Genomic DNA, 12,005 nt, shown 5'->3' on the forward strand with positions numbered 1-12,005 from the left:
AGATAGTCTGAGGAGCACGGATCTAGTTGCATCCACTGCTGCATCGAAATACGGTATGGCATCGAAAACTCCCGGCTGCTAATTACTTGATCTTTCATAGGAATTCTGAAAGTGAGCGAGAGTGAGAGCCTGAGAGAGGGAAACAGGAGACAGCGGAAGGAGAGGGGTAGGCTGGAGGACGGAGAGAAAGTACGTCCTTGCGGGGCAGCTGGTGCCACCTGAAACATGAAAGTCTGCGCTCCAATAAACGGATGGGATAAATCCCGTCCTTTCTGGCTCTCTTTCCTGAGACGATGGCTGTGGAGCGAGTCAGAAGGAAGGCAGTACACCACAGACGTGGCCTCTCTGGGGGGCTGACCCCAGAAGCCCAGGGCAAGGGGATGCAACGCCGTCAGGATGCAGGCGTCCTAAGTAGCAGCGCTCTCCTGGCCCGGCATGGCTGCCCCAAGGCCCTGTGGACTCTGTCTGCCTGTCTGGAGGTCCTCACCTCTACAGAGTACAGGGTGACCAGAACCCCAGCCCTCCCTATCATTTGAGTTGAGCAAAACTTCCTGAAGGAATTTTTCAGCTCAGGCAGGATACCCAGGGATTAAGAACAAAAGCATACAGTCAAACATCCTTGAGCCCGAGTTCTGGTTCCTCTGCTCCCTGCCTATGTGACATCCAGCACACAAGTACTGAGGCCTCAGTGTCTGCATCTACAGCATGGACACAGCAATACCTAATATTTGTTGACGGTTACACTATATGCTAGATATTGGCTATTGGCTTTACCTGGAATATCTCAAAATCACCCTATCTATGAGATAGATATGTTTATTCCCATTTTCCAGGTGAGCCAACTGAGGCTTAGAGAGGTTAAGAACTTGGTGATTTCACACAGTGAGTCAAAGTCAGGACTCAGTCATCTGCACTCTTCTTCTCAGAGTTACTGTGTTTAATCATTACGGGATACTCAAATCACAGGACTGCTATAAAGATAAACAGTGCATTTATCACAGTGCCTTTCTAAATATGAATTGCTACTGCTTTTGGCATTATTTTCCCAGGGATATCCCAGGGCCTTTGAATGTCCCCTGGCTTCAAGGCTACAACGTAGGGCAGCAAAAGCTTGGCAAGCTCCAGAAGGAGCCAAGCCAGGGTTTCCTTGGCAGGTGGCCCAGCCTGCACATCCTTTAATAGTCCAGGGTCTTCTATAAATATGCCAACAGCAAATCAAAGGCTCTGAAGCAAATCACAAAAGTCACTCAATTTCAGGCTCTAAAGCATGTTCAGTCTTGCACCTTTCACATCAGCTAAAAACTTCTTCCAAGCTCCCAGCTCCTGGATCCCTCTATCTCATCTTTCTAAATGCTGAGCCCCTCTCTGCAGAATACTCTAGATAGCAACTATTAAAAGAAGGGTGCAGGGCCAAAGCACAGGGAAGACATTTGGTGAGGTTGCCTGACTCTCTGTAAATATTATGCCACTTGATGAGTCCGTGTTGGTGCCAGGACCCCCCACCCCCACCCCAAGTTTCCCAAGGAGGAATTTTAGTGCAGGATGAGGGTAAAGCTGAATTCTATCTGATTCTATCCCAGACATGCCCTTGAAAACCTCAGACCCCTGCTAATGGGTACCTTCCGTTGAGGGTTGGCACTGTGCCAGGCTAGGTGTCCTTGGTTATCTTTCATCTGTGCACCACACAGCAGTGTAGGGATTAGTGTTCTCATTTTACAGATATGGAAACTGAGGCTAGAACAGGTAAGTAGCTGGCCTGAGTGATACAGCCAATAAGTGGAGAGCCCAGCTCTGCTTAGCACTAGTATCTGAGCTCTTCCCCTCCAGGAGGCCCTGTGTGTTCTCCCTCTGGGACGGGACCCTGGGTCTCTACTAGGTCTTAGTTGGCTCTCCTCCTTCCCTCTTCCCTGAGCTCTAGGGAGGGCTGCTCCACTACCAGCACACCGAATGGTCCCTCATGAATTCTTGCCTCTACACTGCCCCACCGGTGGTGGATGTGTACTCTCTTTACCTGGCCCTCTTTGCGTCTCACTTGTTTTATTTACAAGCTGGTGATATGGAGAGGAAGAGATCATCTCCTTTATTGGGCTGATGGAGGGTGATTGGAGCCCTTGCATATCAGTGCTTAACCGCCTCCTGGTTTACAGGAGGGACTCATGTCAGAGCCCCTACTGGAGGCCCGCCAGCATAGCTTTGTTCCAGGCTCACAGGTTTCTGGAAACACAGAGTAGAAAAATGTCATGGCCCTTGGCCCCCAAGGGGCAGTGATGGGTATTGTCAGAGACACAGTCTAAGCCCCTGGGTAACTGTGTCCCATGGGGATGATGGCACAGTGCCCAAGTGCCACCATATGAGAATCCCACTAGGTGCTTGCTTGTTAAAACACAGACTCTAACTCACAACACAGTCTGTGACAGACGCCAGGAATATTCCTAGGTTCCTGGTGATTCTGATGTTTACAGAAATTGTACAATCTTTGACTTAGAGCGTGGGTTTTGGATCAGAACCATTTGGATTCAAATCCCAATTCCGGGCAGGTTGACTAACTTCCTTGAGCTTCAGTCCTCTTCCCATTGTGAAATAATAATAATAGCATCTCCTAAGACACCGGGAAGAGACGGAGAGAACGTAATTTAGTTTGTGGCAGCCAAAGAACTCTTCAAAGTTGCCCTGCTTAAGAGTCCTTCCATCCAAAATTTGAGAGGTGGTAAGTATTCAAGAAATAACTTGGACTTGCTCTTGTAAGCCAGGCAAAATTGAGAAAACCTACTGATGAGATCATCACAGGTGAAGGAGAGTGATTAGAACCACGCTCTCCCTAATTCTAAGCAATCAATCAACACATCTGTAGTGAGCATCCGCTGGGGTTCAACATCACAGAGCAAGCAAGTTCTTACTGATAGCAACTCAAATTTAAGTTAAGGAGATGAGGCAAAAACATACAAGTTTAAGTCAAATAAAAAGTTACTAAATGAATAAGACAATCATCTTAGATGATTGACAATAAGACAATCATCTTAGATGATTGGCATCATCAAAGATGCCCCGTGTTCATTAACTCACTCAGCATGTATATTCATTCATTGCCTCTGGTGCACCACCGACTGGACTGGAAACCAAAGATACAAGGTTGAATACTATGGTCCTTCCCTCAAGGTACTGAAAGTCTAGAGAAGGAGACTGATGAACAAATCAATGCTCATGACTAATTCGGTCTCTTCTGGCTCTGAGTATTGAGAAAGGCTAAGTTTCACGGTATCTGAAATACTTCCTTCGGGGCCTGGGAGATCAGCTCTCATCAGCAGGAAGGTAGTCACGGTCTGGTGACCCACCTCAGAGCATTCAGAGCTTCAGACCCAACGTCTAGAGACAAATATACTACGCAGACCATTATCAGAGTAATGACGGCAGGCAGTTTTGAAACTCTTGTCTAAAGGTAGCTGTGAAGCATTAAAACAGGAGTAAATCATTTCAAAATGGTTAATCACAGTCCAAGAGAAAGGGAAATACAGAGACCTCCCAGCCCACCTTTAATAACCCCAATGGTGTGAGGAGGCGCAAACAAAACTAGAGATGAGGGAATCCAACCATGGCCACACTTTCTGCAAAGCTCACCACTTGGTTCCTTGAGGGGAGGAATAGCACCTGTTTGTTTACCACTATGTAGCCGGCACCTATCAGAGTGGATACACATTAGGGATCTAATAAACATGTACTGGATGAATGAATGAATGAACAATGAAACTGTCCAGATCTGGGAAAGCAAAGTGGCCAGTATGCAGCCAACTATAAGACCAGTAGATTCGTAGCGGACAGCTCTCTTTAGAGTCCAAGCTTCTCTGAGCTCTAGACCTGTGTATCCAACTGTCTATTTGTCAGCTCCTCTGCAATGTCTCCAAGTCACCTCAATCTCCGAAGGGATGAACTTGTGACCTTCCCTTGCTCATGCTTTCCTGCAGCTCCATAGCTCAGTGAATGCCACCACTCTCTGTCTAGTTATACAAACCAGAAACTAAGGACACATCACTTCACAGCCCTCTCCTTATCACCAATCCATCCCTCAGTGCTATCTATTTCCTTCCTAAAATTCCCTCAAACACATCCCCTGCCATTTCTCTAATCCAAGCTAGCATCTTTCTCCTGGGCTCGTACAGTTGCCTCCTGGCTCATCCGTCCATGTCTCTGCTCCCTAGCATCCCTCCACCTTGCTGCTCCCTCCACCCTCAACAGCCTTTCTTCCCACGTGCTCATCATTAATACTTTCTCATCCAGTAGATCTCAGAGACACGTGTCCTCTCCTTCTGGACTATGCCATGAACTCTAACATACCTCTCTCCCACGACATGCGTCACAGTTGTAATTTTACAGTCTACTGTCCAGAGGCCAGTGGGCGGCTCCTGACCCAGAGTGGCCGAGTATATATTTTATATTCATGAGCCTGGCAACAGGCAGGATGGTAGAAGGGAGACAGTTCCCAGAGTAGGCACTCAGTTTAGGCCAAAGTCTTTTTCGAACAGAGGGAGAGAGAAAACAGTCATTTCGTGCTGCCAACAGTTTTGAAGGTTAAGAAAGGAGCGGGCCCCTGGCCCCTGGTCTGCTTGGCTTAGGGAAGGTGGTCGGTCCCATCGATGAGAAAAGCGGGCTCAGGGGAGACAAGAGGAGGGTGGGGCTGGTGCACACAGAAAAGGACGGCCACCTGAAAGGCAGCTCCAGCTGATTTTTGCCCGGTGGGAACACCTGTACACAGGTCTTATTTTATTTTTCCAAGAGAAGTCTGAAATCAAAATTTTATGTGAAGTCTCTTGATTTTTAAATGCTGGCAACTAATTTAGAAAAACAATTCCAGAGCCGAACAAAACATATCTGTGTTCTGGGTTTTGCAGGCAGACTCCGGCTTGCCACCTGTGTGTTAGAGGAGCTCTGTTCTCCCTGCCCCAGCCCGACACAGCCTCAGAATTAATTCCTCCGCCATCCTCCAATGACTTCCCGTGAACCAGACCAGCGCCGGCTGCTGGTGAGCACGGCATTAAGCTCCTTCATTTTGTCCTCTGTGGATTCTCCCCACTTGTCTCTCCCTTCCTCTCCCTGATCCTCCCCCACAAATGACACTCAACTCAGTTCTCAAAGATCAGGCTGGCAGAAGTGAGCCCCCTTGCACCATGAAATTGATATCCGTAAATACCACCACCCGGCCATCCTCTAAACACAGTTGTAAGGGTACTACTGCTTAGAACAGGGGAGGGCGGGAGCCCAGTGGTGCCCACTTCAGAAAGTGGGAGTTAACAGCAAAAGAAAAATGGGTGAGGCTCCAAACTGCCTGACATTTGTATGTCCTTCAGGCACCTCTCGATTTGCCCTCTCTATGCATTCTAAGGCCCCTCCCTTGTCCTCCTCTCCTCCCCATCTCCCAGGATGGCACCCCCTGTTGCCAAATCGGACTCTTTTTTTCCATTATAGCTTATTACAAGATACTGAATATAGTTCTGGGTGCTACACAGTAAATCCTTGTTGTTTCTTTTATATATAGTAGTGTGTACCTGTTAACCCCAAACTCCTAACTTATCCCTTCCCCTGCTTTTTCTTAGGTAACCTTAAATTTGTTTTCTATGTCTGTGAGTCTGTTTCTGTTTTGTAAATAAGTTCATTTGTACTATTTTTTAGATTCCACATATAAGTGATATCATATAATATTTGTCTTTCTCTGACTTACTTCCCTTAGTATGCTAATCTCTAGGTCTATCCATGTTGCTGCAAATGGCATTATTTCATTCTTTTTCATGGCTGAGTAATATTCCATGGTAGATATATATCACATCTTCTTTATCCTTTCATCTGTTGATGGACACTTAGGTTGCTTCCATGTCTTGGCTATTGTAAATAATGTCCCTATGAACATTGGGGGTACATGTATCTTTTCAAATTCGAGCTTTCATCTTTTTTGGATATATGCCCAGGAGTGGGATTGCTGGATCATATGGTAACTCTAGTTTTAGTTTTTTAAGTAACCTCCATACTGTTCTCCATAGTGGCTGTACCAGTTTACATTCCCACCAACAGTGTAGGAGGGTTCCCTTTTCTCCACACCCTCTCCAGCATTTATTTGTAGATTTTTTTGATGATGGCCATTCTGACTGGTATGAGGTGATACCTCATTGTTGTTCTGATTTGCATTCTCTAATAATTAGTGATGCTGAGCATCTTTCCATGTGCCTGTTGGCCATCTGTATGTCTTCTTTGGAGAAATGTCTGTTTATGTCTTCTGCCCATTTTTTTGATTGGGTTGTTTGCCTTTTACTTTTGAGTTGTATGAGAAACCTGACTCTTTTGACAAGCCACACTGAAACAGTCACTCAATCACCAAGTCCATGGATTCTATCCTCAGGATCTCCCAAATCCATCTCCTTTTCTCCATCCTCCCACCCAGAGCCATAGTTCAGGCCACAGTACATTCACCTAGACGACTGCTATCATCTTGCAGACGGTCTCACTTCCTCCAGTCTTCCCCCCAAATAATCCCCCACGACGCTGTCTGAACAGTCTTCTAAAAACAGAAATCTGATCACAACACTCTGCTCAAAACCCTCCAGTCACTCCCCATCATCTTCCAAAATATAATCCAGACTGCTTAGCATAGCCTGGCCCCATCCTGCCCCAGGGGTCTCACTTCAGGCCCATCCCCAGGTGCCCCCCACACTGCAGCCTTACAGGACTGCCGGCATTTCCTCAGAGCACACCCAAGCTCTCTCTTGCCTCCACATCATCACACCTGCTATTCCAGCTGCCTCCAAAGTCCTTTCCCTCCCCTCCTTGTCGGCATGATAATGCCTATTTGTCATTCCACACTCAGTCAAGGTGTCTGAATCTGCAGGAAGTCTTTCCTAACTCCCGACCCCCATCCACCTTTCCCTGCTTCCTTCTTTACAGGGTGACTTTGGATACTGTCATCAGATTACTTATCCCACGATCCTGCAACACTCTCTTTGTGCATCTCCCATTATAGGCTATGAGGGACTCTAAGGCAGGGAGCGTATCTCAGGCACACGCTGGAAGCTCAGTGCCTAGCACAGAGCAGGCATTTACTGTAGGTGTGCAGAATAATTGAAACATTCCAGCTTCTGCGTTGTGCCTGGGGCCGGCTGATCCCAGACAGCCCCTCTCCCAGCACACACGGCTTATGTTTAGCGTTAGCAGTTTATCTCCAGGGGAAATGTGGTGCCAGCTGTGGTCACCTGTTTGATTGCTCTCTGAGCTCTGCCTTTAACTGGAAGTTAATTTGGATTACTTAAGCTTTCCTTGCCCAGCGGAGAAACTCCGGCTGCGTAAATCCAAAGCTGCTGGCAATTCTACTTTTTTCTGTTTAATCTCTTTCTCTCATGCGCCAACTCCAATTTTGTGCTTTCTGGCTTCCTCTCCCTCTCAATGCACGTTTTAAGTCTGCCATCTGTGACCTTTTGCAGATGGTGACTCACCTTGGGTCTTCACCTTCCGACTTGCTCATCCCAGGGAAACTGAGGCCAGTCTTGCCAAGGGAGTCAGCCATATCACTTGGGAGCTCTGGAGCAGCTCTGAGAATGAAAACCAGAAGTGAGATTCCTGAACCCCAGTCTGCTCCCCTCTGAGCCCCAGACCATGCCTCGATGCTGAGGAAGGTCGGGGATCTTAAACACCAGCTCTTCAGCCAGAAGTTCTGACCATCAGCAAAGAGGGCACAGAGAATGGTAAGGAAGGCAGATGAGCACGGAACCTGGCTCTCACCAAGCCGCATTTTTGGTAAGATCGTGTCCTCCCCCACCTGCAGTGTCCTAATGGTTTATGCCTAACTGGGAATGCTTCCGCTTCCCAGCTGACCCAAGAACCCTGATTATGCCCAGCTGTCTCATCCTTAAGGCTTTCTTTTCCCTGATCCCCCTCCCGTACCCCCATCAGCCTCCTGTCCTATTTTCTTGACAAGAGTCCATTCATACCTCACACAGGCTCCAAAAGCAAGACTGGCATGTCTCTGTTGAGAAAGTTTGCAGAACCCTAAAGGAGGGCTAGGGTAGGGGGGCACCTACTGCTCCCACGTGGGAATGACAGCCTGCCACGCACTTGAGGGAAACCAAGGACAAAAATCCGTGATGAGTTTTTCAAGGCACTGAAAAGTTAAGGAACTTGCCCCAAAGCACACAGGAACTAAGCAGAGGAGCCACCACCTCAAGGTTTTACTGTATGAAGAGCGAATGATTTTGTCCACACAAAGTTCATGGCCTCTGCTACATCACCCTGCAGAAAGTTCCTGTAACATGAATGTTCTTATTTAGGGAGAAGGTTCTGCAATGTCAGATCATATCAGAACTCCCTGCTTTGAACAATCAGCAGCTGCAAGACTTCCAGAGAAAGTCACATGTGGCTACACTTAGGGATTTGACAAAGGTCTCGCCAACACCTGCCTGAGCAGGGCACATTCTCCATCCCAAGGTGCGCCTGCTCTCAGGGAGCTCACAGTCTTGTGGCGAAGATGACAGCGGCGTAAATAGAAGTGCGAAATTAATGCAGAAGATTGACCCGTTAAACCAAGCTCCTGGGTGTAAGATTATATATAATTCTTTGGAATTCACAGAAAGGAACCATCAAGCAAATCAGCCACCTTGTCATTTTAACTAAAGTGCCAAAACCAGTTTTAGTTTTGAAAACAGAGAAATTCAAGCTCCATACTTGTCTGTAAGTATGCACGGCAGCGTGCAATTTACCTTTGGTAGAATTAGCAGCAACAGTCAGGATTTGTAAATTCTCCTTTCATTTACATTTAAAAGAGAGAAATCCAATTTAGTCCAAATTCATAATTCACAAGTACATAAAACGTGCCCCTTGCTCCAATCTAGTTTTTTTGTTGTTGTTGTTGTTGTTTTCTTTTTTGGCTGCGCTGGGTCTTCGTTGCTGCGCGCAGGCTTTCTGTAGTTGCAGCGAGCGGCGGCTACTCTTTGTTGCGGCACGCAGGCTTCTCATTGCGGTGGCTTCTCCTGTTGCAGAGCACGGGCTCTAGGTGCACGGACTTCAGCAGTTGCGACACGTGGGCTCAGTAGTTGTGGCACGTGGGCTCTAGAGTGCAGGCTCAGTAGCTGTGGCGCACGGGCATAGCTGCTCCGCAGCATGAGGAGATACGTCAACTGTACTGACCATGAGCTCATATGCAGCAGGAAAATGGAGAGAAAGGGGTCCCTTCTCGCTTGCTGATATATGTCACCATCATTGCATGCAAACCTAACTATTAGGCAGAGTTCTAATGGTCCCCATCCCCACCCCCAAAGCTCAGGAGAAACCAATAAACCCCTCCAGCAAACTGTGACAGAAGGAGTAAAAGCTAAGTGATAAAAATGCTAACTTGAATTTGCACATGTGCTGAAGTTCCTTAGAATATCTTCTTAAAAGGTTGTTTTATCCTGGACCCTTGCGTTCCTGCTCATCATCCCTTTTCATTTCCAGCATCTAACTCTTCTGGGTGAAAAGAGGCATTTCTATTGATGGGGTAGATCAGTGAACCCAAAAGAGGGTGAAAATCAGTGGCCTCAATTCGGCAACACCTATTCAATGTTTAAAATGTTCACACCTTTTGACTCCAAAGTAACACTTTTAGGAATTTACTCAAAGGAAATAGTTAACAATGAATATAAATATGTATCTGCAAATATTGTTTAAAATAATTTAAAAATGGAAAACAAATGTTCATAGATGTTGGCTTTACGTAAACTGTGATATGCGTATACACTGAATTGAAAGTGATGCAGAAGCTATAACAAGAAAATAATAGACTATAAAAATATGAACATTTTCTATGGCAAAAAAAAGCATTTACAATGTCAAAAGACAAATGGGTGAATTACTTGCAAGATATATGACAAACTAAATTACTCGATATAAAAAGAATTCTTTAAAATCAGTAAGAAAAGAAAAACTCAATTTTAGAAAGGCCAACAACCATGTGAAAAGATATTCAATTTCACACAGTGAAAGAAATGTAAACTGTATTAGTAGCAAAAGTCAACTTTTCATCTATAACCTAGGCAAAGTCCAATAATAACCCCATTTAGGAAAAAAAAAAGTTCTCACTCTTCTTTGGTGGAAATGTAAATTTGAAAGACAATTTGGTAATCTACCAAAATTTTGAATTATTAAATTCTTTATATTTTTCTTTATGCATATATAAGGGTATTTACAACAGTGTTGTTTATAATATCAAATACCTGGAACAAAATAGATAAATTATGGTACATCTCTAATGGAATACTATGCTGTTGTTAGACAGAAGGATGTAACTCCATATACACTGATACGGAAAAAACACCCAAGATATACTGAATGCTAAGTGAATCCAGAAAGTTGAAGAATATTAGATATAAATACTGTCATTTATTATATATACATATATTTTTTCACATACGCATAGAAAATGTCCTGAAAGATATAAACAGCGGAAACTTCTAAAGGATAGAACTTGAAGAGAAGGGAGGTTTTATATTTTATTTCATAGCATTCTGACAGTTTGATTTTTTTCTTTTGATGATTATGTATTATTCTTTTTTTTTTTTTTTTTTTTTTTGCGGTACGAGGGCCTCTCACTGTTGTGGCCTCTCTCGCCGCAGAGCACAGGCTCCGGACGCGCAGGCTCAGCGGCCATGGCTCACGGGCCCAGCCATTCCGCGGCATGTGGGATCCTCCCGGACCGGGGCCCGAACCCGTGTCCCCTGCATCGGCAGGCGGACTCTCAACCACTGCGCCACCAGGGAAGCCCTGGAGTCAGCCTATTTTCAGGAAGGCTGTGAAGGAGTTCCCAACGCCTCCAGTGCTGGTTCAGGCTGCGCATGGGTCAAAGTTCAGGGGGTTGGGAGTGCTAAATAAATTGGCCAAGACAAGTGAGCAAGTTAGCAAGTATTTTGTCCAGGTACATCAGTGGGAACAAACAGTTCAGCTAATCATTTATGAGACAAAGAACTGGGATTTGGAGGGCCTGTGTCTGCCCTTATCATAGGAAAACAAGGGGGTCACACCCGAACCTTATCTAAGTCATATTTGTGAGGGTGATTCTTTGCTGTACACTATTTCCATTGCTGTTTTCCAGGAGAACAAGTCTCAGATAAAGTTAAACATTGTCTAAGCCAATCACAGTCCTCAAAGAGCTTTAACTTGGAGGGGATTTAAGAATTAAACAAGCAAATAAGTAAACAAATGAAAGTTATATAACTGTCTCCGGTTGCTTTCTGACAGAAAGTGGCTCTTGGTCCCTGACGAGGACATATCAAGTCCACAGTTAACATCGCAGCTTTGCAGTTTCAAACATTCATCTCTATCTGCCCAGGACCAGACTGAGAGATCACTGTAATTGAACAGATGGCACTGAAATGGACCCAATTATGTACAAAGATGTAAGATTCATTACAGCTCCATGAGGGGATGAAAGGATTACCCAATAAATGTTGTTGGGACAATTATCCAGCAATTTGGAGAAACAGTAATTTTAGAACCTCACTTTATGTTATGTGCTAAAATAAATTCCAATTGAGTGGAAGAGTTAAATGTGTTTTTGTTTAACATCAAAATCTCAGAAAAATAGAACTGAATATTTTACCAACCTCTAGAGGAAAGGTAACTTTACAGGCTTAGAAGCAATACAAGGAATATAAAAGAGTAAGATCTGTAAGTTGGACTACAAAAAGTATAAAGCAGAAAAGCAAACATCAACCAAAACATACTGCAGCAAATGTAGCAAAGAGGCATTATATTTGGTGTTTAAGACCTCGTACTGGTCAGAAAAAAATTAAGACTCAGAGATAGAAGGGCAAAAGATACTTATAAGAGATGCCATGTAACTAGAAAACAATGATTTGAGATGTTCAGTTCCCAGAGAATATAAATTAAAACAACAAGTTACCATTTCCTTTGTTAAATTAGCATAAATTTTAAAAATAATACCTCTGGGGCTTCTGTTTCTGGTTAGGATGTAGAAAGTCACGAGTGACTGTGGAGCCTGC

The 12,005-nt window shown here is 44.9% G+C and overlaps 1 protein-coding gene across 1 annotated transcript in view; it reads right to left on the minus strand.

Annotated features, from left to right (window-relative positions):
- Window positions 1-12,005, minus strand: part of LOC116759652 — a 151,425-nt gene that overhangs the window by 86,001 nt on the left and 53,419 nt on the right. The window contains exon 2 of the transcript XR_004351524.1: window positions 7,470-7,565. The gene's annotated coding sequence lies outside the window, so the exon portion shown is untranslated. The remainder of the gene's footprint in view (window positions 1-7,469; window positions 7,566-12,005) is intronic.

Source organism: Phocoena sinus, chromosome 9 (genome assembly GCF_008692025.1).
Source record: "Phocoena sinus isolate mPhoSin1 chromosome 9, mPhoSin1.pri, whole genome shotgun sequence".
Lineage (NCBI taxonomy): Eukaryota > Metazoa > Chordata > Mammalia > Artiodactyla > Phocoenidae > Phocoena > Phocoena sinus.